Below are 25,885 nucleotides of genomic sequence, written 5' to 3'. Positions count from 1 at the left end.
TCACACTATCAAACACAGAAGAGAAGGAACAAGTTCTGAAAGCAGCAAGAGAAAAGCAATTCACCACATACAAAGGAAACAGCATAAGACTAAGTAGTGACTACTCAGCAGCCACCATGGAGGCGAGAAGGCAGTGGCACGATATATTTAAAATTCTGAGTGAGAAAAATTTCCAGCCAAGAATACTTTATCCAGCAAAGCTCTCCTTCAAATTTGAGGGAGAGCTTAAATTTTTCACAGACAAACAAATGCTGAGAGAATTTGCTAACAAGAGACCTGCCCTACTGGAGATACTAAAGGGAGCCATACAGACAGAGAAACAAAGAAAGGACAGAGAGACTTAGAGAAAGGTTCAATACTAAAGAGATTCGGTATGGGTACAATAAAGGATATTAATAGACAGAGGGGAAAAATATGACAAACATAAACCAAAGGATAAGATGGCTGATTCAAGAAATGCCTTCACGGTTATAACGTTGAATGTAAATGGATTAAACTCCCCAATTAAAAGATATAGATTCGCAGAATGGATCAAAAAAATGAACCATCAATATGTTGCATACAAGAGACTCATCTTAGACACAGGGACACAAAGAAACTGAAAGTGAAAGGATGGAAAAAAATATTTCATGCAAGCTACAGCCAAAAGAAAGCAGGTGTAGCAATATTAATCTCAGATAAAATAGACTTCAAATGCAGGGATGTTTTGAGAGACAAAGAAGGCCACTACATACTAATAAAAGGGGCAATTCAGCAAGAAGAAATAACAATCGTAAATGTCTATGCACCCAATCAAGGTGCCACAAAATACATGAGAGAAACACTGGCAAAACTAAAGGAAGCAATTGATGTTTCCACAATAATTGTGGGAGACTTCAACACATCACTCTCTCCTATAGATAGATCAACCAGACAGAAGACCAATAAGGAAATTGAAAACCTAAACAATCTGATAAATGAATTCGATTTAACAGACATATACAGGACATTACATCCCAAATCACCAGGATACACATACTTTTCTAGTGCTCATGGAACCTTCTCCAGAATAGATCATATGCTGGGACATAAAACAAGCCTCAATAAATTTAAAAAGATTGAAATTATTCAAAGCACATTCTCTGACCACAATGGAATACAATTAGAAGTCAATAACCATCAGAGACTTAGAAAATTCACAAATACCTGGAGGTTAAACAACACACTCCTAAACAATCAGTGGGTTAAAGAAGAAATAGCAAGAGAAATTGCTAAATATATAGAGACGAATGAAAATGAGAACACAACATACCAAAACCTATGGGATGCAGCAAAAGCAGTGCTAAGGGGGAAATTTATAGCACTAAACGCATATATTAAAAAGGAAGAAAGAGCCAAAATCAAAGAACTAATGGATCAACTGAAGAAGCTAGAAAATGAACAGCAAACCAATCCTAAACCAAGTAGAAGAAAAGAAATAACAAGGATTAAAGCAGAAATAAATGACATAGAGAACAAAAAAACAATAGAGAGGATAAATATCACCAAAAGTTGGTTCTTTGAGAAGATCAACAAGATTGACAAGCCCCTAGCTAGACTGACAAAATCAAAAAGAGAGAAGACCCATAGAAACAAAATAATGAATGAAAAAGGTGACATAACTGCAGATCCTGAAGAAATTAAAAAAATTATAAGAGGATACTATGAACAACTGTATGGCAACAAACTGGATAATGTAGAGGAAATGGACAATTTCCTGGAAACATATGAACAACCTAGACTGAAGAGAGAAGAAATAGAAGACCTCAACCAACCCATCACAAGCAAAGAGATCCAATCAGTCATCAAAAATCTTCCCACAAATAAATGCCCAGGGCCAGATGGCTTCACAGGGGAATTCTATGAAACTTTCCAGAAAGAACTGACACCAATCTTACTCAAACTCTTTCAAAACATTGAAGAAAATGGAACACTACCTAACTCATTTCATGAAGCTAACATCAATCTAATACCAAAACCAGGCAAAGATGTTACAAAAAAGGAAAACTACCGGCCAATCTCCCTAATGAATATAGATGCAAAAATCCTCAACAAAATACTTGCAAATCGAATCCAAAGACACATTAAAAAAATCATACACCATGACCAAGTGGGGTTTATTCCAGGCATGCAAGGATGGTTCAACATAAGAAAATCAATCAATGTATTACAACACATTAACAAGTCAAAAGGGAAAAATCAATTGATCATCTCAATAGAGGCTGAAAAAGCATTTGACAAAATCCAACATCCCTTTTTGATAAAAACACTTCAAAAGGTAGGAATTGAAGGAAACTTCCTCAACATGATAAAGAGCATATATGAAAAACCCACAGCCAGCATAGTACTCAATGGTGAGAGACTGAAAGCCTTCCCTCTAAGATCAGGAACAAGACAAGGATGCCCGCTATCACCACTGTTATTCAACATTGTGCTGGAAGTGCTAGCCAGGGCAATCCGGCAAGACAAAGAAATAAAAGGCATCCAAATTGGAAAAGAAGAAGTAAAACTGTCATTGTTTGCAGATGATATGATCTTATATCTAGAAAACCCTGAGAAATCGACGATACAGCTACTAGAGCTAATAAACAAATTTAGCAAAGTAGCGGGATACAAGGTTAATGCACATAAGTCAGTAATGTTTCTATATGCTAGAAATGAACAAACTGAAGAGACACTCAAGAAAAAGATACCATTTTCAATAGCAACTAAAAAAATCAAGTACCTAGGAATAAACTTAACCAAAGATGTAAAAGACCTATACAAAGAAAACTACATAACTCTACTAAAAGAAATAGAAGGGGACCTTAAAAGATGGAAAAATATTCCATGTTCATGGATAGGAAGGCTAAATGTCATTAAGATGTCAATTCTACCCAAACTCATCTACAGATTCAATGCAATCCCAATCAAAATTCCAACAACCTACTTTGCAGACTTGGAAAAGCTAGTTATCAAATTTATTTGGAAAGGGAAGATGCCTCGAATTGCTAAAGACACTCTAAAAAAGAAAAACGAAGTGGGAGGACTTACACTCCCTGACTTTGAAGCTTATTATAAAGCCACAGTTGCCAAAACAGCATGGTACTGGCACAAAGATAGACATATAGATCAATGGAATCGAATTGAGAATTCGGAGACAGACCCTCAGATCTATGGCCGACTGATCTTTGATAAGGCCCCGAAAGTCACTGAACTGAGTCATAATGGTCTTTTCAACAAATGGGGCTGGGAGAGTTGGATATCCATATCCAAAAGAATGAAAGAGGACCCCTACCTCACCCCCTACACAAAAATTAACTCAAAATGGACCAAAGATCTCAATATAAAAGAAAGTACCATAAAACTCCTAGAAGATAATGTAGGAAAACATCTTCAAGACCTTGTATTAGGCGTCCACTTCCTAGACTTTACACCCAAAGCACAAGCAACAAAAGAGAAAATAGATAAATGGGAACTCCTCAAGCTTAGAAGTTTCTGCACCTCAAAGGAATTTCTCAAAAAGGTAAAGAGGCAGCCAACTCAATGGGAAAAAATTTTTGGAAACCATGTATCTGACAAAAGACTGATATCTTGCATATATAAAGAAATCCTACAACTCAATGACAATAGTACAGTCGGCCCAATTATAAAATGGGCAAAAGATATGAAAAGACAGTTCTCTGAAGAGGAAATACAAATGGCCAAGAAACACATGAAAAAATGTTCAGCTTCACTAGCTGTTAGAGAGATGCAAATTAAGACCACAATGAGATACCATCTAACACCGGTTAGAATGGCTGCCATTAAACAAACAGGAAACTACAAATGCTGGAGGGGATGTGGAGAAATTGGAACTCTTATTCACTGTTGGTGGGACTGTATAATGGTTCAGCCACTCTGGAAGTCAGTCTGACAGTTCCTTAGAAAACTAGATATAGAGTTACCATTCGATCCAGCGATTGCACTTCTCGGTATATACCCGGAAGATCGGAAAGCAGTGACACGAACAGATATCTGCACGCCAATGTTCATAGCAGCATTATTCACAATTGCCAAGAGATGGAAACAACCCAAATGTCCTTCAACAGATGAGTGGATAAATAAAGTGTGGTATATACACACGATGGAATACTACGCGGCAGTAAGAAGGAACGATCTCGTGAAACATATGACAACATGGATGAACCTTGAGGACATAATGCTAAGCGAAATAAGCCAGGCACAAAAAGAGAAATATTATATGCTACCACTAATGTGAACTTTGAAAAATGTAAAACAAATGGTTTATAATGTAGAATGTAGGGGAACTAGCAGTAGAGAGCAATTAAGGAAGGGGGAACAGTGGTCCAGGAGGAACAGATAGGCTGTTTGGCGTTCTGGGGATGCCCAGGAATGACTATGGTCTGTTAGTTTCTGATGGATATAGTAGGAGGAAGTTCACAGAAATGTTGCTATATTAGGTAACTTTCTTGGGGTAAAGTAGGAACATGTTGGAAGTTAAGCAGTTATCTTAGGTTAGTTGTCTTTTTCTTACTCCCTTGTTATGGTCTCTTTGAAATGTTCTTTTATTGTATGTTTGTTTTCTTTTTAACTTTTTTTTCATACAGTTGATTTAAAAAAGAAGGGAAAGTTAAAAAAAAAAAAAAAGGAAAAAAAAAAATATGTAGTGCCCCCTTGAGGAGCCTGTGGAGAATGCAGGGGTATTGGCCTACCCCACCTCCATGGTTGGTAACATGACCACAGACATAGGGGACTGGTGGTTTGATGGGTTGAGCCCTCTACCACAGGTTTTACCCTTGGGAAGACGGTTGCTGCAAAGGAGAGGCTAGGCCTCCCTATGGTTGTGCCTAAGAGCCTCCTCCCGAATGCCTCTTTGTTGCTCAGATGTGGCCCTGTCTCTCTAGCTAAGCCAACTTGAAAGGTGAAATCACTGCCCTCCCCCCTACGTGGGATCAGACACCCAGGGGAGTGAATCTCCCTGGCAACGTGGAATACGACTCCCGGGGAGGAATGTAGACCCGGCATCGTGGGACGGAGAACATCTTCTTGACCAAAAGGGGGATGTGAAAGGAAATGAAATAAGCTTCAGTGGCAGAGAGAATCCAAAAGGAGCCGAGAGGTCACTCTGGTGGGCACTCTTACACACACTTTAGACAACCCTTTTTAGGTTCTAAAGAATTGGGGTAGCTGGTGGTGGATACCTGAAACTATCAAACTACAACCCAGAACCCATGAATCTCGAAGACAGTTGTATAAAAATGTAGCTTATGAGGGGTGACAAGGGGATTGGGAAAGCCATAAGGACCACACTCCACTTCGTCTAGTTTATGGATGGATGAGTAGAAAAATAGGGGAAGGAAACAAACAGACAAAGGTACCCAGTGTTCTTTTTTACTTCAATTGCTCTTTTTCACTCTAATTATTATTCTTGTTATTCTTGTGTGTGTGCTAATGAAGGTGTCAGGGATTGATTTGGGTGATGAATGTACAACTATGTAATGGTACTGTGAACAATCGAAAGTACGATTTGTTTTGTATGACTGCGTGGTATATGAATATATCTCAATAAAATGAAGATTAAAAAAAAAAAAAAAAAAAGACATAATGCTGAGCAAAATAAGCCAGGCACAAAAAGAGAGATATTGTATGTTACCACTAATGTGAATTCTGTGAAAAATGTACGTTTTATACTGTAGAATGTAGGGGACCTAGAGATACCAATTAGTGGAGGGGGAATGATAATCTAATAAGAACAGATAAACTATGGAGGGTAATCTCAATGTTATGGGAATGCTCAGGAATGATTATGGTTTGTAAACTTTCTTGGATATAGTAAGATCATGTTGGAAGCAAGAGAGTTATTTTAGGTTTTTTTTTTTCTCTTATTCCTTTGTTTTCTTAGGGGTTGTTAATTTTCTTGGGGTATCGTAGGAACATGTTGGAAGCAATGTAGTTATTTTAGATTATTTGTTTTTCTTACTCCTCTGTTTGGACATGGTTTATTAATTTTCTTGGGGTATGGTAGGAACATATTGGAAGCAAAGTAGTTATTTTAGGTTATTTGCTTTCCTTAATCCATTGCTTTGTTTGAAATGTTGTGGGGTTTTTTTGGTTGTTGTTTGCCTGTTTGTTTTTAATTTTTTGATAAACAAAGTTAAAAAATTGAAAAAAAATCAGTAGAAAAATGGGAGTAAAAACTAAATGACAAATAGGGTGGGATGGGGGGATGGTTTGGGTATTCTCTTTTCACTTTTATTTTTTATTCTTATTCTGATTTTTTCTGATGTAAGGAAAATGTTCAGTAATAGATTGTGGTGATGAACGCATAACTATATAATCATACTGTGAACAGTTGATTGTATACCATGGATGACTGTATGGTCTGTGAATATATTTCAATAAAACTGAATTAAAAAAAATTAAACTAAATTAAATTAAAAAAAAAAAAAAAGAACTTGGCTTTTGTGGGGGACATAATAGATTCAAACCAGCACAAGTAATATTCACTCTTAAACTTGATATCCTGTAATGTAAATACTATGAAATGAACAATACAACTTATGTCATATAAGGGGATAAGATAGAGGGAAAAAAAAGATATTTGCTTTATGTACAAATACAAGCATACTCATAACAAAACAAGAGGAAATATTCATACCATCACAGTCCTCATTTCTGTAATTGGTCATGGGGTCATAGTTCATATTTATCACTACCTTCTTCATTATCCATTCCATTTTCCCTTTACCCTCAGCAAGCACTTTAGCTGGCTGTGGTTCCCTGCCTGGTTAGGTGACCCAAACCTTCATTCCTGAAGTTTCTCGGCCATTGGTAGTCCTGCTTGTATTGGGTTACTGTAGTTTTCCATTGAGTTTAATAACAGGGCATGGTTATTAGTTACCATGATCCCTAGGGGATGACCTGTTTTCCAGGAAAACTCTTCTTTACCTCCACTGTGTAGTTGCAGTCCTATTTCCCCTTGATAGTCAGGATCAATCACTCCAACCAGTACAGTAATCCCCTTCCTTGCCTGTTGATTCAGAGGCATAAGCAGCCCAAAGTGGCCAGGTGGCAGTCTTAACTTCCAGTTCAATGGAATCATGTATCCTGGTAGGCACATTCCTTCTTTTGGAACGAAGACTTGTAGACCAGCAGAGCTTCAGGTTGCAGGGACAGGAAGCAAACATTTTCCTAGTAGATCACTAGGGGTGATAGTGAGTGGTACCATCTCATTTCCACCCCCTGATTCCTGGACCTGTGAACCCTAGTTATAGGAGAAGCAGCACCATAGAGTGGACACTGATTCAGAGCATACACAGCCTCCTGAAGAATACTACCTCAGCCCTGCAAGATACTGCCACCCAGTTGGCACTGCTCTATCAACTGAATTGCCTCTGGATGATAGGGAACATGGTAAGACCAGGGAATTCTATCAGCATGTGCCCATTCCTGCACTTCATTTGCTGTGAAGTTGGTTCCTTGATCAAAAGCAATGCTGTGTGGAATACCATGATGGTGGATAAGGCATTCTGTAAGTCCACGGATGGTAGTTTTGGCAGAAGCATTGAGTGGAGGGAAGGCAAACCCATATCTGGAGTATATGTCTATTCCAATTAGAACAAATTGCTGCCCCTTCCATGATGCAATTGGTCCAATGTAATCAGCCTGCCACCATACTGGGGACTGAGTGTGGGTTTCTGCTGCTGGCAGATTGGGCACTCAGCAGTGACTGTGGCCAGATCAGCCTTGGTGAGGAGAAGTCCATGTTGCTGAGCCCATGCATAACTGCCACCCCTACTGCCATGACCACTTTGTTCATGAGCCCATTGGGCAAGGACAGGAGCAGCTGGGGAAAGAGGTTGACTGGTATCCACAGAAGGGTCATCTTATCCACTTACTAAAATCTTCCCCTGCTGAGGTCATCTTAATGTTTTTTTTTTGCCCACTCAGAAAGGTCTCTCCGCATACTTCTTCCCCAGACTTCTTTGTCACCAATTTTCCAATCATGTTCCTTCCAAGTCCCTAACCATCCAGCCAAATGATTACCAACAGCCCATTAACCAGTATACAAACCACCTCTGGCCAGTTCTCCTTCCAAGCAAAATGAACAACCAAGTGCACTGCTCAAAGTTCCACACACTGGGAGGAATTGCCCTCACCACTGTCCTTCCAGGACTTCCCAGATAGGGGCTGTAGTGCTGCAGCTGTCCACTTTAGAGTGGTACCTGCTATCATGCAAAACCATCTGTAAACCAGGACCGAGTTTTCTCTTCCTCAGTCAACTGATTGTAAGGAACACCCCAAGATGCCATAGCTGTGGGCTGGGAAAGAGAAGGCAATGTGGCAGGAATGGGGGCCATGGGCATTTGGGCTATTTCCTCATGTAACTTACTTGTGCCTTCAGGAACTGCTCGAGCCCTATGTTGAATATGCCATTTCCATTTTATGATGGAATGCTGCTGTGCATGCCCAACTTTATGGCTTTGTGGGTCAGACAACACCCAGCTCATGACAGTCAACTCAGGTCTCATGGTAACTTGGTGGCCCATGGTTAAGCATTCTGTCTCTACTAAGGCCCAATGGCAGGCCAAAAGCTGTTTCTCAAAAGAATAATAGTTATCTGCAGAGGATAGTAAGGCTTTACTCCAAAATCCTAAGGGCCTGCATTGTGATTCTCCTATAGGAGCCTGCCAAAGTCTCCAAACAGCATCTCTATTTACCACTGACACTTCCAGCACCACTGGGTCAGCTGGATCATATGGTCCAAAATGGCAGAGCAGCTTGCACAGCAGCCTGGACCTGTTGCAGAGCCTCATCTTGCTCCGGTCCCCACTCAAAATCAGAAGCTTTTCTGATCACTTAGTAAGTGGGCCAGAGTAGTACAGCCAAATGAGGAATATGTTGACTCCAAAATCCAAGGATGCCATTTAGGTGTTGTGCCTCTTTTTTGGTAATAGAAAGGGCCAAATGTAACAGCTTATCCTTCACCTTAGAAGAGATATCTCAACATGCCCCACACCACTGGACAACTAGAAATTTTACTGAGGTGGATGTCCCCGGTATTTTTGTTGGATTCACCTCCTATCCTCTGACATGCAAATGTCTTACCAATAAGTCTAGAGTAGTTGCTGCTTCTTGTTCATGAGGTCCAAAACATGATATCATCAATATAATGGACCTGTGTGATGTCTTGTGGGAGGGAGAAATAAAGTTCCCTGCAGACAAGATTATCACATAGGGCTAGAGAGTTGATATACTCCTAAGGTAGGACAGTGAAGGTATACTGCTGGCCTTACCAGCTGAAATCAAATTGTTTCTGGTGGTCCTTGTTAACAGCTATTGAGAAAAAAAGCATTTGCCAAATCAATAGCTGCATACCAGGTACCAGGGGATGTGATGATTTGCTCAAGAAATACTAAATCAGGAACAGCAGCTGCAATTGGAGTCACTACCTGGTTAAGTTCACAGTAATCTACTGTCATCCTCCAAGACCCATCTGTTTTCTGCACAGGCCAAATAGGAGATTTGAATGGGAATGTGGTGGGAATTGCCACGCCTGCATGCTTCAAATCCTTAAGAATAACATTAATTTCTGCAATCCCTCCAGGAATCTGGTATTGCTTCTGATTTACTATTTTGCTAGGCAGGGGCAGTTTCAGTGGCTTCCACTTGGCCTTTCCTACCATAAAAGCCCTCACTCCACTTGTCAGGGAACCAATGTGGGGATTCTGCCACTTGCTGAGTATGTCTATTCTAATCATGCATTCCAGAACTGGGGAAATAACCACAGAATGGGCCCAGGGACCCACTGGACCCACTGGACCCACTGGACCCACTGTGAGATGGACCTGAGCTAAAACTCCATCAATCACCTGACCTCCATAAGCCCCTAGTCTGATTGATAGACCAGAATGATGTTTTGGGTCTCCTGGTATTAATGTCACCTCTGAGCCAGTGTCTAATAATCCCTAAAATATCTGATCACTTCCTTTTCCCCATTGCACAGTTACCCTTGTAAAAGGCCATAGGTCCCCTTGGGGAAAGCTAGGAGGAATATTAATTGTATAAATTTGTGGCACCATAACAGGGTCCTTCCCCTTGGATACTGAGCCTACCCCTCATTCAAGGGGCTCTGGGTCACAAACTCTCAATTTTGGGAATTGATTAAGGGGCTGTGACACTCTGTTTTTGTAATTCAAGTTAGGCTTTTGTTCACTTGACCTAGAATTCTTCTGCTTATACAAATCTAACAAGAATTTAGTAGACTGTCCATCTATTTTACTTCTAGGTACTCCATGATCTACTAGTCAACACCATAAGTCTCTGAGATTCAGATTATTTTGACTGCTACTTTGAGCCTGCTGTGCATTATGGTAGCCACACCCACCTTGTCTTTGGCAATTAACTGCTGCCACATGGCTTTTGCCAACTCAGGATCGGATTATCCCTGTTGTGTTTAAGGATTCCAGCTCAGTGACAGGAGTTTCCATGGTAATATCTGACCTACAGAGAAGGGCAACTACAGAGCTCTTCAGGCATGATGGAGCTAGTCTCACAAATTTATTCCTCACGGTCCTGGTAAAAGGTGTCCTGGACATTCCTGGGTGTGTGAGCAGATCTTCCATGATAAATCCACTCTAACATTGCAATCCCTAAGCCTTTGGATCCCCTCCTCTACATTATACCAGGGCAGTTGTGGCATTTCAACCTCAGGTAATGTCAGCCACCTTTTAATCCATGTTTCAGCCAACCACCCAAACAAACTGTTAATGTCCTTTCTAACCCCTTGAGCTACAACACTGAATGCAGAATCTCTGCTTAGCAGGCCCATATCAATAAATTCAGCCTGATCCAACTTAATATTCCTTCCACCATTATCCCACACCCTTAATATTCATTCCCACAAATATTTCCCTGATTTCTATCTATATAAATTGGACAACTCATGCAGTTCTTTAGAAGTATAATGTAGTTCTTCATGGGTCTCACTTTTACCTCAACTTTTGGGGCCTGTTGGAACTTTAGTTATAGGCCTTGAAGAAAGGAGTTTTGGTGGGGGTGGGTCATGAAAAGTATTAGAAGTATCCTTCAAGTCAATTACCTCAGGGCATTCCATTGCAGTTTCACCTGGTGAAATGGGATTAATCTCTCCAGAGAGGAGTGAGGGCTCTTTCCCCAGGGGAGGTAATTACAGGTTTAGCAGGTACTGAAGGGTTACTCTCTTTAGGTGGAGGTTTGATGGCAGGTTCCTCAGGGCAGACTGGTGGTCAGGAAGCTGTTTTCCCAGGGTAGGCTAGAGGTTGGGTAGCTGTCTCTTCAGGGCAGGCTGCAGATTGGGTGGCTATTACCTCAGGCTGGAGGGGCGGGCATTTCCTCAGGGCAGACCATTACAGGCATATCTAGCAAAGACTCAGCAGAATCCAGAGTTCCAGTGTCCCCACTGCCATCATTATCAACCCATATGTCCCCATCCCAATTTTCAGGATCCCATTCTTTTCCAATAAGTGCCTTTACTTAAACAGCAGACACCCTGTGAGGCTGAGATTTTAGTTTGCATTGTAAATCTGTTACTCACACAATGAGACTCTGGGTCTGGTTTTCAGAGATCTCAAGTCTGTGGCCACAGGAAATAAAATTTTCTTTCAGGGCACACATAGAAACCTTTATATCTTTCATATGGTGTTTAAGTTGCAAATTTGAAGCCTTCAGCTTGTCCCTTTCTGTTATAACTGTATTCAGCATATCTAAGAACAGCCAGCCAACATCATTACACCTCTTGACTCCACAAAACTCTCTTTATATGTCAAAAACACTGCCACCCAGAGCCTTGCTTCATACAAGAGTATGAATAGGACAATCAAAAGTTGATATCTTGAATACTTCTATAGCCAACTCATGCTATGGACTGTCAGTGCCATTTTGATTATTGGAAATAGATTCACTAGTGCCTTTGAATTGAATCACAGTAGAAAACCCATTGTAAAAGCCAATTTTAAGATTCTGTTTCTCAAGAACCATTCCTGGTACCAAGCTGTATTAGGATTCTCTAGGAAAACAGAACTAAGAGGAGCTATCCATAAATATGAGATTTATTAAAGTGTCTCACACAACTGTGGAGATGCACAAGTCCAAATTCTGTAGTGCAGGATGCACAAGTCCAAATTCCATACAGCAGGTTGCGAGCTGGCAACTACAATTCATCTTTGATGAATTCCCCAGGAAAGTCTGGCTAGCTGAAGAAGAAGTGCAAGTACTTTCTATTCCCTTAAAAGTCTTCAACTGATTGGATTAAATCCAAATGATTGTATTCTCTCATTGCAGAAGACACTCCCTTAATTGATTGTAGATGTAATCAGCCACAGTGCAACTGACTGATGATTTAATAAACCAGCCTTCTGGTTTATTAACCTGTCACAAAATGTTCCAGCAGTAACATTTAGGCCAGTGTTTGCTTGACCTGACAACTGGGCACCATCACTTGGCCAAGTTAACACATGAATCTAACCATCACTGCAACTGACACTTTATTTTACTTTTTTCCTCCCTTCTAGTCAAGAAAACATTGTCATTCCCATAAGGCCAGGGCTGGTCTCATCCCTGGGTGTCATGTCCTATATTGCTAGGGAGACTCAGATTCCTGGAAGTCATGTCCCATGTAGAGGGGAAGGTAGTGAGTTTAAATGCACAGTTTGGTTTACAGAGAGAGACCATGTCTAAGCAACAAAAGAGGTTCTCTGGGGGTGACTCTTAGGCATTAATTATAAATTGGGTTAGCTACTCCATTACAGAAATAAGTTTTATAAAGGCAAGCCTTAAGATCAAGGGCTTGGCTTATTAAATTGGGAGGCCCTATTGCTTAAGAGAATAGCAGGAATTCCTCAGGTGGGGCAGTTTACTACTTCCACATTTTTTCTCTAGTCCCTCAGGGGCTTTGCAAATACTTTTTAATTTTATGCCTGAAATACTCTGGAATGTATCAGGGTATTAGAGTAACCTGTACAGAATAACAAAGTCACATTCCCTATTCTAGGTTCCATGTAATTTTATTGCTTAAATAAACTGATCAGACAGGTTAAATCAGATAGTGTGGTACATAAAATTTAAATTTTGGACAAAATAAACATGGCTTCCTTTGTTCTCAAACAGAAATTAAAGTTTTAAAAAACAGACAATGTCATTTTTTATCCTGTATTCTGACTTACCTTAGTCCTAACCAGATCAGATTCATTCACATCTCTAAATAATCGTTTTTTTTTTTTCAGCTTCTTTAATAGTTGCTGTATGGAGTAATGCTGACTTCAGAGCTGGAGAACTCTAACTCTGAGTCTCAGGGGTCAGCCAGATACCAAAGTTCCAGGGGATTTTCAGATTATACAGAAAGAGCAAACTATCTTAGAATTTAGAAATAACAGTTAAAGCTCAGGAGTAAATGTGACTGCTATAAGAGCTTACAGTCTAGACCCTAATTTTCTTATAAGTATTTTCTAAATGAAGCTATTTTCAAAAATAAAAACATTTGACAGTTGACAGTTGACTTATATTGGGATCACCAACCACAAACCATAGCAGAAATTTTGTCCTGTCTCACATTTACACATTTAACAGGGTATATAGAACATAATTTATATACTTGCCTTCCTTCTCTTTTAAAGTCCTTTTTTTGTTGAAGATGAAGTTCTGACTTATTCTGACTTATAGCTGATCACATGTACTTTTAGAGAAGCATTAAAGCAAATTAATGTAACTGACAAGTAAATTTGGTTGTTTCCATGACCTTTTTCTAAGAATAATAAAACCATGACTAACAACATCATACTATTGTTTAACATCATGCAGATCAGTATTAGGATATAAAATGTACAGTGAGAACACTGTCAAGTCTTTAGGAATTTTATACAATCTCTAAATACATGAATAACACTTCACCAATAAAAATTTAGCTAATAGAAGGATAGAAAATCCCTTTTAATTATTGTAATACTTCCCAAACACTTCCCATGTAACATGTTTAACTATTTTAGCACATCCCATTTACAACGTGAAAGAACAAATCCTTTGTAACAGTTTTCCTTTAAACAGTTACAAGAGTTTTCCATTGAAAGTGAGAAGACTTGTCTTCTGAAACAAAGGATAATAAGGTCAACATAAACATCAACCAGGATATTATTCTGATAAGATATAAAATCTTTGTCTTCTAGACAGAGTACTCAGATGGTTAAGAAAAACTTTGAATGAAGTTTTAACAGAGAGAAAACTCCAGTTCTATATGAATACACAGTTTGACACAAAAGCTCTTTAAAAAATATTTTAAACAAGCCTACAAAATTTTTGGTCAGGATTGACTAGGACAGACAAAATTCACTTTCACAAAACATCCACAACTTTCCATATCTATCCAGGTCTTGTTTTACATATTAAAACTAGCCATTTTATTTAAGGATAAACCATACTCCCTTAAATAAATTTTAGTCAGCAATGACTACAAAAAAAAAAATTCACTTTCACAAACCTTCTACACATTTCAGTATTAATTCAGGCTTGTCCTACACATTCTTGAGGATAAAACTACACCCTTTTCTTTAACAAAGCACATCTTGTATATTTTATGTTATGAAAAGATCATTGATACTATCTTTAGACCTCTTACAAAATATAATTACTTTTAGAATAAAGTTTGTCAAAATAATACCTTAATTTCATTAAACACAAACTAACATTTTTTTAACCATTAGCTTATTTTATTGGTAAACTTGTATAAATTTAGGGAGAACATACCTAAATAGAATCAAATAGTATTTGTTTGATCAAAAAATCATCAAAAAAACAGGAAGACTGTAACTGAGAAATTAAGAATTAACAAACAATCATGATTACTGATTCACTCTACAGAATTTTTTTTTCTTTCTATATTGCTGATGGGCAGAAGCTAATACCCCAAATTACTGAAACTCAACTAGTCTCAGCCCTGTTCATGGCTGTTGTTGTAGTGTTTTTTTCTAGCCTATCTCAGCCCTGTTTATACTTGCTATTGTAATCCATAAAAATCCTGAACTCCTTAGACTCAGCGAGACAGATTTGGGGGCCAAATAGGTCATCTGATCTTCTGCTTCACCTGTAGCATTAAATGCGTGCTCTCTTTAAAACCCAGGTGTCATGGATTGGCTGTTAGTGCATTGGGCAGAGAACTCACCACTTTTGTTCAGTATTAATAGGACCAGACTTTTTCACTGCAATTTGTGTGTGTGTGTGTGTGTGGCTGTATTTGCTTTTTATATTCCTTCTATTGGAGGTTGAAAAAAAAAAACTCTTTGTTTTCATAATATCCCCAAACTTTCAACCACCTCAAAAGTACATTGACTAATGCACACAGCAATTGTTAAAAAAAAAAAAAAAAAAGCTGAAAAAGAGCCCCGACTTCAATTAGAGATATGAATGAAGCAGATCTTGTTAAGACTAGGGCAAATTGGGCCAAAGGGTAAATGTTGAAACTGACTGTGTTAAAACTTCAACTTCCATGTGATACCAAGGTGTTCTAGTTTGCTAATGCTGCTGGAATGCAAAACACCAGAAATGGATCGGCTTTTATAAAAGGGGGTCTATTTGGTTACACAGTTACAGTCTTAAGGCCATAAAGTGTCCAAGGTAACACATTGGCAATCGGGTACCTTCACTAGAGGATGGCCAATGGTGTCCAGAAAAACTCTGTTAGCTGGGAACGCACATGGCTGGCATCTGCTCCAAAGTTCTGGTTTCAAAATGGCTTTCTCCCAGGACGTTCCTCTCTAGGCTGCAGTTCCTCAAAAATGTCACTCTCAGTTGCACTTGGGGTATTTGTCCTCTCTTAGATTCTCCAGAGCAAGAGTCTGCTTCCAACGGCCGTCTTCAAAATGTCTCTCATCTGCAGCTCCTGTGCTTTCTTCAAAGTGTCCCTCTTGGCTGTAGCTCCTTTTCAATATGTCACTCACAGCTGCACTGAGTTCCTTGTGTTTGTCAGTTCATTTATATGGCTCCACTGGTCAAGGCCCACCCTGAATGGGTGGGGCCATGCCTCCATGGAAATATCTCCTCAGAGCTATCACCTACAGTTGGGTGGGGTGCATTTCCATGCAAACAACCCAATCCAAATGTTCCAACCTAATCCCCATCAACATGTGTGCCCCACAAGACTGCATCAAAGAATATGGCTTTTTGTGGGGGACATAATACATTCAAACCAGCACACAAGGGAAGAAATGTTTATTCGGTGTAGTATCCATATTTTCTAAACAATATAACTTCTACAGTCAGTTTGTTCAAACACTACAATTACATGGAACTTTGAATAGCAAGTGAGATATGACAGGTCTGTATAGGTTAGAGTGAAATAGCAAAACATCCCAAAGTAATGTGGGCAGAGAACAAAAATACATATTCGGGGCCTTCCTGAAGAGCTGGGGGAGGATGCAGAGGTGTTGGACTTCCTCACCTGGATTATTGCTGATGTTCTCACAAACACTGGGAACTGACAGCTTGACACAGTGAGCCCTCAGTCTTGGGGCTTGCCCCTATGAAGCTTATTACTGCAAAGGAGAGGCTAAACCTGCTTATAATTGTGCCTAAGAGTCTCCCCCAAGTGCCTCTTTTTTGTTCAGATGTGGCCCTCTCTCTCTAAGCCACCTTGGCAGGTGATCTCACTGCCCACCCCTCTATGTGGGACCTGACTCCTAGGGGTGTAAATCTCCCTGGCAACGCAGGATATGACTCTCGGGGATGAATCTGGACCTGGCCTCATGGGATTGAGAACATCTCCTTGACCAAAAGGGGGATGTGAAATGAAATAAAATAAAGCTTTAGTCGCTGAGAGATTTCAAATGGAGTTGAGAGGTCACTCTGGTGGACATTCTTATGCACTATATAGATAACACTTTTTAAGTTTTATTGTACTGGAATAGTTAGAAGTAAATATCTGAAACTACCAAACTCCAACCCAGTAGCCTTGACTCTTGAAGACGATTGTATAACAATGTATATTACAAGGGGTGACAGTGCGATTGTGAAAATCTTGTGGATTGCACTCCCTTTATCCAGTGTATGGATGGATGAGTAGATGAATGGGGACAAAAACTAAAAAAAATAGGGTGGGATGGGGGGATGATTTGGGTGTTCTTTTTTATTTTTATTTTTTATTCTTATTCTGATTCTTTCTGGTGTAAGGAAAATGTTCAAAAATAGATTGGGGTGATGAATGCACAACTATATGATGGTACTGTGAACAGTTAATTGTATACCATGGATAATTGTATGGTATATGAATATATCTTAATAAAACTGAATTTATAAAAAAGTACATTGACTATCAAGTTCTCAGGCACAAATCTAGGAAACTTTTCTGTAGTTCTCAAGGACATTTTCTTTTACTTTCTGAAATTTGGCAATTAGATCTTATTCAATTACTCCTATTCCAAGGCTATTTATATTTTAATAATGATTTGTTTACTACAGTGACTACTGCAAAGGTTTTATTGGAAAAAAATAATTTTAAGTGAGAAATTCTTTCAGAACAAACATCGACTACTTCAGAGCATTTCTTCTGTGTTCACCATTTCTAATCTCCAGGCCCAGTACACCTCCCCCATCTTTATGCACCCAGCCCTTCTAGCTGCTTTAGCTGTTTAGGCCCTGAGGGCAGGGATAGGTGAGAAAGAATGAGGCTGGGTCTGTTGAAATTGGTTGTAAAAGTTTTACATGAGGGCAGTGGGATTTAGGACCCCGAAGGTTGCCTTAGTGTGGATGAGCATTCCTATGCCCCTCTTTTAATTGTTTCCAGTTATTAGATCTAGTTCACCTAAAGCTGTGACCTGGACAACTGGAAAAATCTTTGCTATTTCCTGAGGCAGCTGTAGCTGCCTTTGGGAAATTTCAGAGGGCAGTGTCTTTCCAATGTCCAGTTTGTTTACAGTAATTACAAAAATTAAGGTTTTGAACCCTAGCACCTAGAGAGTTTATTTTTTCTTTTTCTCTCATACCCCTTATTTATCTTTACGCAATTCAAATAGAGCTCTTTTAAGAATTTTTTGTTAATTTGCTGTTACTATCTGGAGGTATGATAATGTACACTGAACAAGCAGACAGACACAAATTGAGAGTTAGTTACACTAAAAAACAGAAAAACACAAAAATATACTTTTGAGAGGGATAAAGAAGGATTGAATATACACCATCTTATATCATTTCTGCTCTCTCTTGCAGAACAACCCTAATGTTAATAGTGTTCTTTCTATAGAAAATTCTCAGGCCATTTCTCTCCTGATTTGAAATCATATTGATGCCGGACTGTGTTACAGAAGTAAACTAATTTTGTTGTTTTTTCCATAGGCTCATAAATAAAATTTTTCCAACTTTTCAAAATATAGTGCAAAGGGCTTGTGCTGGTTTGAATCTGTTATGTACCTTAAAAGATCCTTGTTCTTTGACCCAGACTTGTGGGTGGGACCTTTTGATTAGGCTTTTTCCAAGGAGATGTGACCCCCACCTATTCAAGGTAGGTCTTAATTAGTTTACTGGCATTCCCTATGAGAGGATAAAAGGCAGATGTATTTTGAAGAGAGCTTAGAGATACCTAGAGAGAAAATGCCCAGATATATATTTTTTTTTTTTTTGCCCAGAGACATTTTGAAGACAGTCATTGAAATCAGAGCCAACACAGACCCAGCTGCTTGGAGATACAGACAGAAAGACATTTGGAAATGCTAAGCTAGGAGATGAAGCCCAGGGTTTGTCCCAGAGAAGCTAAGTGAGAATCCACAGATGCTTAAAGAGAAGGCCACTGGAATCAAAAGCTGAAAGCAATGCAACCTGGGAGCAAAGGACCAGCAGATGCCAGCCACATGCTTTCTGAGCTGACAGAGGTGTTCTGGATGCCATGGGTCTTTCTTCAGTGAAGGTATCCTCTTGTTGATGTCTTAGTTTGAACATTTTTATGGTCTTAGAACTGTAAATTTGTAACCTAATAAATCCCCTTTATAAAAGCCAATCCATTTGTGGTATTTTGCATTCTGGTAGCTTTAGCAAACTGGAACAGGGCTATATTCAGGAATGCTGTTAGAATTAAAATTTCCCATTTTAAATAATTTCCATAATCAGTAACCAATTAGGAACACTTGAACAATATAAATGCAGTAACAAACCAACTAACAAATTTAAACAGTTAACACTTACTATACATTAAGTAATATACCAATGAATAACACTAGACCAAACACACCAATTAACAATTAAACATACATTAAACACTTACTATAACTAAGTTAACACCAATTAACAGTTAAACAGGCAAGATACTCTTACTTAATTTAATTAAATACCAATTAATTATTGAATTACTTATTTTCCAGGAGAATACTCAACAGACAATCTCTGCTCAGGGTCTTGAACACTGTGTAGAATGATACCCAGAAAACAGAAAGGTGTAGAGGTCAAAGAAAATGAGGAATCAGTCTGGAAGTGGTGCCTAGGCCTCAAAGTCAGGTCCATGGGACTCAAACCACCATACTGACTTCCTGACCTACCTCTACCTCGATGATCCATTCACCCAGTGCAATGCCTGGACTTGGAACTGGAAATGTTTCTCTCTTTGAAGCTTTTTTTTTAACTGCAAGTTTTAATGAGATACATTCAAATACTATATAATCCATCAAAAGTATACAATCAATTTTCACAATATCATCACCTAGTCGTGCAATCATCACACTCAATTTTAGACCATATTCATTACTCCAAAAAGCAAATAACAAACAGGCATAAAAAAGAAAACCCCAAACACCTCATACCCCTTGTCCCCTACCCGTTGTTTTTAATGCAATTTTATTGAGATATATTTACACACCATACAATGATCCAAAGTGTACAATTATTCACAGTATCATCATACAATTGTGCATTCATCACAATAAATTTTGAACATATTCATTACTCCAAAAAAAATAAGTAAGATTAAGAATAAAAATAAAAGTAAAAAAGAACACCCAAAACATCTCATACTCCCCCCCCATTATTCATTTATTTTTTGTCCCCATTTTTCTATTCATTTGTCCATACACTGGATAAAGGGAGTGTGAGCCACAAGGTTTTCATAATCACATGGTCACATCATGTAAATATAGTTAAATGATTGCCTTCGAGAATCAAGGATACTGGGACTTCTGGGAAGACAGTGGAGTAGGTAAGGCAGAACGGGCTTCACCTCCTCCAAGAAAGCAACTAGAAAGGGGCCAGAGGACACCAGGGACTTGGTTTCAGGGTGTGACCGGCCATAGAGAGTCCCCCACAGTATGTGGAAGGCGCACCTGAAAAAAAACAGAGGAGAAATAGTAGCTGGAGGGAACAGTGTGTTCTGCATCTGGCCCCCTCCCCCAGGCTGGCAGCAGCAAAACCGCCACTGGGCAAGGGAGTGAGCAGTGGTTCACCTACCTTAACAGTTTGCTGGGGGGGTGATCCTCCACAGTGAGACAGCAGGGAGCTCCCATGAAGGAACCCAGTAGATGGCAACTGCTCTCCCCCAATGGAAGTCCAGGGGGGGAGGTGTGCAACAGCAAGAAGCAGGGAAGGGAGAGGATTGGGAGCCCCTCTCACAGCCCAGAGACTTGTAGGTGCAAGACAGGCAGAGAACCAGCAGGCAGGGCCCAAGTCCCTCCTGTGGGGTGCCCTTGATAAGGCCCCCTGCCTACCTACTTGGGGCCCACGTTGCAGCCCAGGACTGGGATTTCCCAAAGTGCATGGAGAACAGGTACACTGATTAGCTCCCCACTGGGTTTGGATTCCACCCACCACACTGGAGAAACTCGGGGAAGACCTACTTGAGAGCACTACCTGCTGGTAGGTTAGAGAAACTGCACTCCATCAAGCTGTGCCTCAAGAGCACCACCTGCTCATAGTATTGGGAAAGTGCACTCTAGCAAACCAAATTATATATAAATATTCAATTAATTCTGCACTTCCCCAAAAACCCTATCAAGACAAGCAAATGCCCCACAGCCAGCAGAAAATTACAAAAAGCACTTGAAGGATATAAAAGATATGGACAAGCCAAACAAACAAATTAAAAAGCCAGAAGACACACAAAATTTGGAGCAATTAATCAAAGAAGTACACACAAATATCGATATATGGCTCAGGATATAAAGGACACGAAGAAGACCCTAGAAGAGCATAAAGAAGAATTTGCAAGCGTAAATAAAAAAAAATAGATCTTGTGGAAATAAAAGATACTGTTGATCACATTTAAAATATTCTTGACACACGTAACACCAGATTTGAAGAAGTAGAGGAATGAATTAGTAACCTCAAAGATAATGTGATGGAAAGTGAAAGGACAAAAGAATGAATGGTGAAAAAATTTAAAAAAATTGAAATGGAGCGCAGGGAAATGATGGACAATATGAAGCACACAAATATAAGAATCACTGGTGTTCTGGAGGGGAAGAGAAAAGTAAAGGGTTAGGAAGAGTGCTTGAAGAAATTGTTGGGGAAAACTTCCCAACCCTTCTAAATGACATAAATATGCAAATTAAAGATGCCAAAAGGACTCCAAAAAGAATAAATCCAAATAACCCTACTCCAAGACATATGCTGATCAGATTGTCAAATGCTGAAGAGGAGAGACTTCTGAAAGCAGCAAGAGAGAAGCTATTCACCACATACAAGGGAAACAACATAAGACTAGCTACTGACTACTCAGTGTGCACCATGGAGGCAAGAAGGCAGTGGTATGACATATTTCAGATTCTGAAAGAGAAAAATTGCCAGCGAAGAATTCTTTATCCAGCAAAGCTCTCCTTCAAAATTGAGGGAGAGTTTAAAATTTTCACAGACAAACAAACACTGAGAGAATTTGTTAACAAGAGACCTGTCCCACAAAAAATACTAAAGTGAGCTCTACCAGCTGAGAAAAAAAGAACAGAGAGAGAGGTCTGGAAAAGAGCACAGAACTAAAGAGTTATTAGCAAGGGTAACTTAATGGAAAAAAAAGAGAGAGGGAAAAAAATAGACCTAACAACTAAAAACCAAAGGAGAAGATGGCTGGTTCAAGAATTTCCTTCACAGTAATAGCTTTGAATGTGAATGGATTAAACTCTCCAATTAAAAGATACAGACCAGTAGGATGGATTAAAAAATATGACCTAGTGATTTGCTGTTTACAAGAGATTCACCTCAGACCCTGTGACACAAAGAGACTGAAAGTGAGAGCATGAAAAAAAATATTCCATACAAATTGCAATCAGAAGAAAGCTGGGGTAGCAATACTAATATCAGACAAGATAGACTTTAAATGCAAAGATATCATAGGAGATAAAGAAGGACACTATATATTAATAAAAAGGATAATTCACCAAGAAGAAATAACAATGTAAAATGTTCATGCACCCAATCAAGGAGCTCCAAAATACATTAGACAAACATCGGCTAAACTGAAGGGTGCAATAGACATGTCTACAATAATAGTGGCAGACTTCAATACACCACTCTTCTATAGATAGAACAACTAGACAGAGGACCAATAAGGAAATTGAGAACCTAATCAATAGGATAAATGAATTAGACTTAATAGACATATATAGATCACTACAGCCCAAATACCAGGATATACATTCTTCTCTAATGCCCATGGAACGTTTTCCAGGATAGATCATGTACTGGGGCACAAAATAAGTCTTAATAAATTTAAAAAGACTAAAATTATTCAAAGCACATTCTCTGACCACAGTGGAATGCAACTAGAAATCAATAACCACCAAAGAACCAGATCTTTCACAAACATATTGAGGTTAAACAACACACTCCCAAACAATCAGTAGGTCAAAGAAGAAATTGCAAGAGAAATTGGTAAATATCTAGAGATGAATGAAAATGAGAACACAACATATTAAAACCTGTGGGGACTGCTTGTTGAGCTGTACATCGAGAGATGACACCTTTCTGTATGTTATATTTTACAATAATGGAAATGGCTGAAGTTGTGGAACTGTGACCCATGACATTCTTTGAGTTTTGCTCTCTAGCTACTTGTGAAATCATATGTTGAATGTTATCATTGTTATATATATATATATGTGTTAAAGTTCACAACAACAAAAATGAAAAAAAAAACAAAACCTGTGGGATGCAGTGAGAGTGGTGCTGAGAGGGAAATTTATAGCTCTAAATGCATACATCAAAAAAAAAAAAAAAAAAAAAAAAGAGCTAAAACCAAAGATCTAACTGAAAAACTGAAGAGACTAGAGAATGATCAGCAAAATAACCCTAAAGCAAGTAGACAAAAAGAAGTAACAAAGAATAAAGCAGAAATAAATGAGCTGGAGAACAACAACAAAAATCAATAGCAAGAATAAATAAAACAAAAGTTGGTTCTTTGAGAAGATCAACAAGATTGACAGATCCTTAGCTAGACTGACAAAGTAAAAAAGAGAGAAGACCAAATAAATAGAATCAGGAATGAGAAGAGGATACTTACTACAGATCCAATGAAATTAAAAAAAAAAAAAATCATAAGAGGATACTATGAAATTGGAACTCTTATTCATTGTTGGTGGGACTGTAATAATGGTTCAGCCACTCTGGAAGACAGTCTGGCAGTTCCTTAGAAAACTAGATATAGAGTTACCCTTTCATCCAGCAATTGCACTTCTCGGTATATATCCAGATCTGAAAGCAGTGACGCAAACAGATATCTACATGCCAGTGTTCATAGCTGCATTATTCACAATTGCCAAGAGATGGAAACAATCCAAATGTCCCTCAACAGATGAGTGGATAAAGAGGATACTATGAACAACCATATGCTAACAAGCTAGACAATTTAGAGGAAATAGACAATTTCCTGGAAACACATGGACAACCTAGACTTACTCAAGAAGAAATAGAAGACCTCAACAAACCAATCACAAGCAAAGAGATCCAATCAGTCTTCAAAAATCTACCTACAAATTAATGCCCAGGGCCAGATGGCTTCAAGCGGAACTTTCCCAAACTTTCCAGAAAGAATTGACACCATTCCTGCTCAAATTCTATCAAGAAAATGAAGAAAAAGGAACACTACCTAACTCATTTTATGAAGCTAATATCACTCTGATACTAAAACCAGATAAAGACACTACAAAAAAGGAAAACTACAGGCCAATCTCCCTAACGAATATAGATGTAAAAATCCTAAACAAAATACTTACAAATCGAATCCAAAGACACATTAAAAGAATTATACACCACGACCAAGTGGGGTTCATTCCTGGCATGCAAGGTTGGTTCAACATAAGAATATCAATTAATGTAATTCAACACATTAACAAATAAAAGGAGAAAAAAATGATCATTTTGATAGACACTGAAAAAGCATTCGACAAAATTCAACATCACTTTTTGATTAAAAAAAAAAAACCTTCAAAAGGTAGGAATTGAAGGAAACTTCCTCAATATGATAAAGGGCATATGTGAAAAATGCACAGCCAGCATAGTACTCAATGGGGAGAGGATGAGAGCCTTCCCCCTAAGATCAGCAACAAGACAATGATGCCCACTGTCACCTCTATTATTCAGCGTTGTGCTACAAGTTTTAGCCAGAGCAATTTGCCAAGATAAAGATATAAAAGGTAACCAAATTGGAAAAGAAGAAGTAAAACTGTCATAATTTGCAGATGATATGAACTTATATTTGAAATATCCAGAGAATTTGACCACAAAACTACTTGAGCATACTTCAGCAGAATGGTGGGATATAAGATAAATGCACATAGGTACTTGGAGCTGTGAATGGGAAGTGGGACTTGGTGAGTTTGTACAGCCTGGGGTGAAATCCTGAAACATCCCAGAGTGATATGGGCAGGGAGTAAAAATGTATTTGCGGGCCCCCCCAAGGAACTAGGGAGAAACGTGGAAATATTGGACTTCCCCACCTGGGTGATTGCTGATTTTCCCACAAACATTGAGTACTGCCAATTTACTGGGCTGAGCCCTCTCTCTGGGGGCTTTCCCTTGTGAGGCTAGTTGCTGCAAGGGAGAGGCTAAGCCTACTTATAATTGTGCCTAGGAGTCCCCCCCAAGACAGTCTCTTTGTTGCTGAGATGTGGACCCCTCTCTCTCTCTAAGTCCACTTGGCAGGTGAACTCACTACCCTCCCTCCTATGTGGGATATGACACTGAGGGGTGTAAATACCCCTGGCAATGTGGGAAATGACTCCTGGGGATGAGCCTGGTCCCAGCACTGTGGGCTTGAGAGGATCTTCTTGACCAAAAGGGGAAAGAGAGATGAAACAAAATAAGGTTCCAGTACCTAAGAAGAATGGAGTTGAGAGGTCACTCTGGAGGGTATTCCTATGCACTTATGTAGATATCACCTTTTAGCCTTTAATGTGTTGGAATGGGTAGAGGGAAATACCTGAAGCTGTTGAACTGCAACCCAGAGACCTCGATTCTTGAAGACAAATTTATAACTATGTAACTTGCACTGTGTGACTGTGTGAATGCGAAAACCTTGTGGCTCGCACTCCCTTTATCCAGTGTATGGACAGATGAGTGGAAAAATGGGAATAAATATTAGATGAAGAAAAGGGTGGGATGGAGGGGATGGAAAGATTTAGGTGTTCTTTTTTGCTTTTATCTTTATTTTGGAGTAAGGACAAGGTTCAAAAGTTGATTCTGGTGATGAATGCACATACGTTTAATGATGCTGTGAATGACTGTACTCTGTGAATAACTGTAGGGTGTGTGAATGTATCTCAATAAAACTGCATATTTAACAAAAGTAAATGAACAATGGGCAGGAGGAGGGAAACGGGATGCTCTGGATGTTCTTTTTTATTTTAATTTTTATTTTTTTGAGTAATGAAAATGTTCAAAAGATTGATTGTGGTGATGA

At 39.0% G+C, this 25,885-nt stretch overlaps 1 long non-coding RNA gene across 1 annotated transcript in view; it reads right to left on the bottom strand.

Annotated features, from left to right (window-relative positions):
* Window positions 1–20,009: 20,009 nt before the first annotated feature.
* LOC119507203 overlaps window positions 20,010–25,885 on the bottom strand; it is a 41,499-nt gene continuing 35,623 nt past the window's right edge. The window contains exon 3 of the long non-coding RNA XR_005211164.1: window positions 20,010–20,324. This is a non-coding gene — a long non-coding RNA (uncharacterized LOC119507203). The remainder of the gene's footprint in view (window positions 20,325–25,885) is intronic.

This window comes from Choloepus didactylus, chromosome 12, assembly GCF_015220235.1.
Source record: "Choloepus didactylus isolate mChoDid1 chromosome 12, mChoDid1.pri, whole genome shotgun sequence".
Classification (NCBI taxonomy): domain Eukaryota; kingdom Metazoa; phylum Chordata; class Mammalia; order Pilosa; family Megalonychidae; genus Choloepus; species Choloepus didactylus.
Note: the sequence above shows the minus strand (reverse complement) of the source record. Positions and strands in the feature narration are given on the sequence as shown.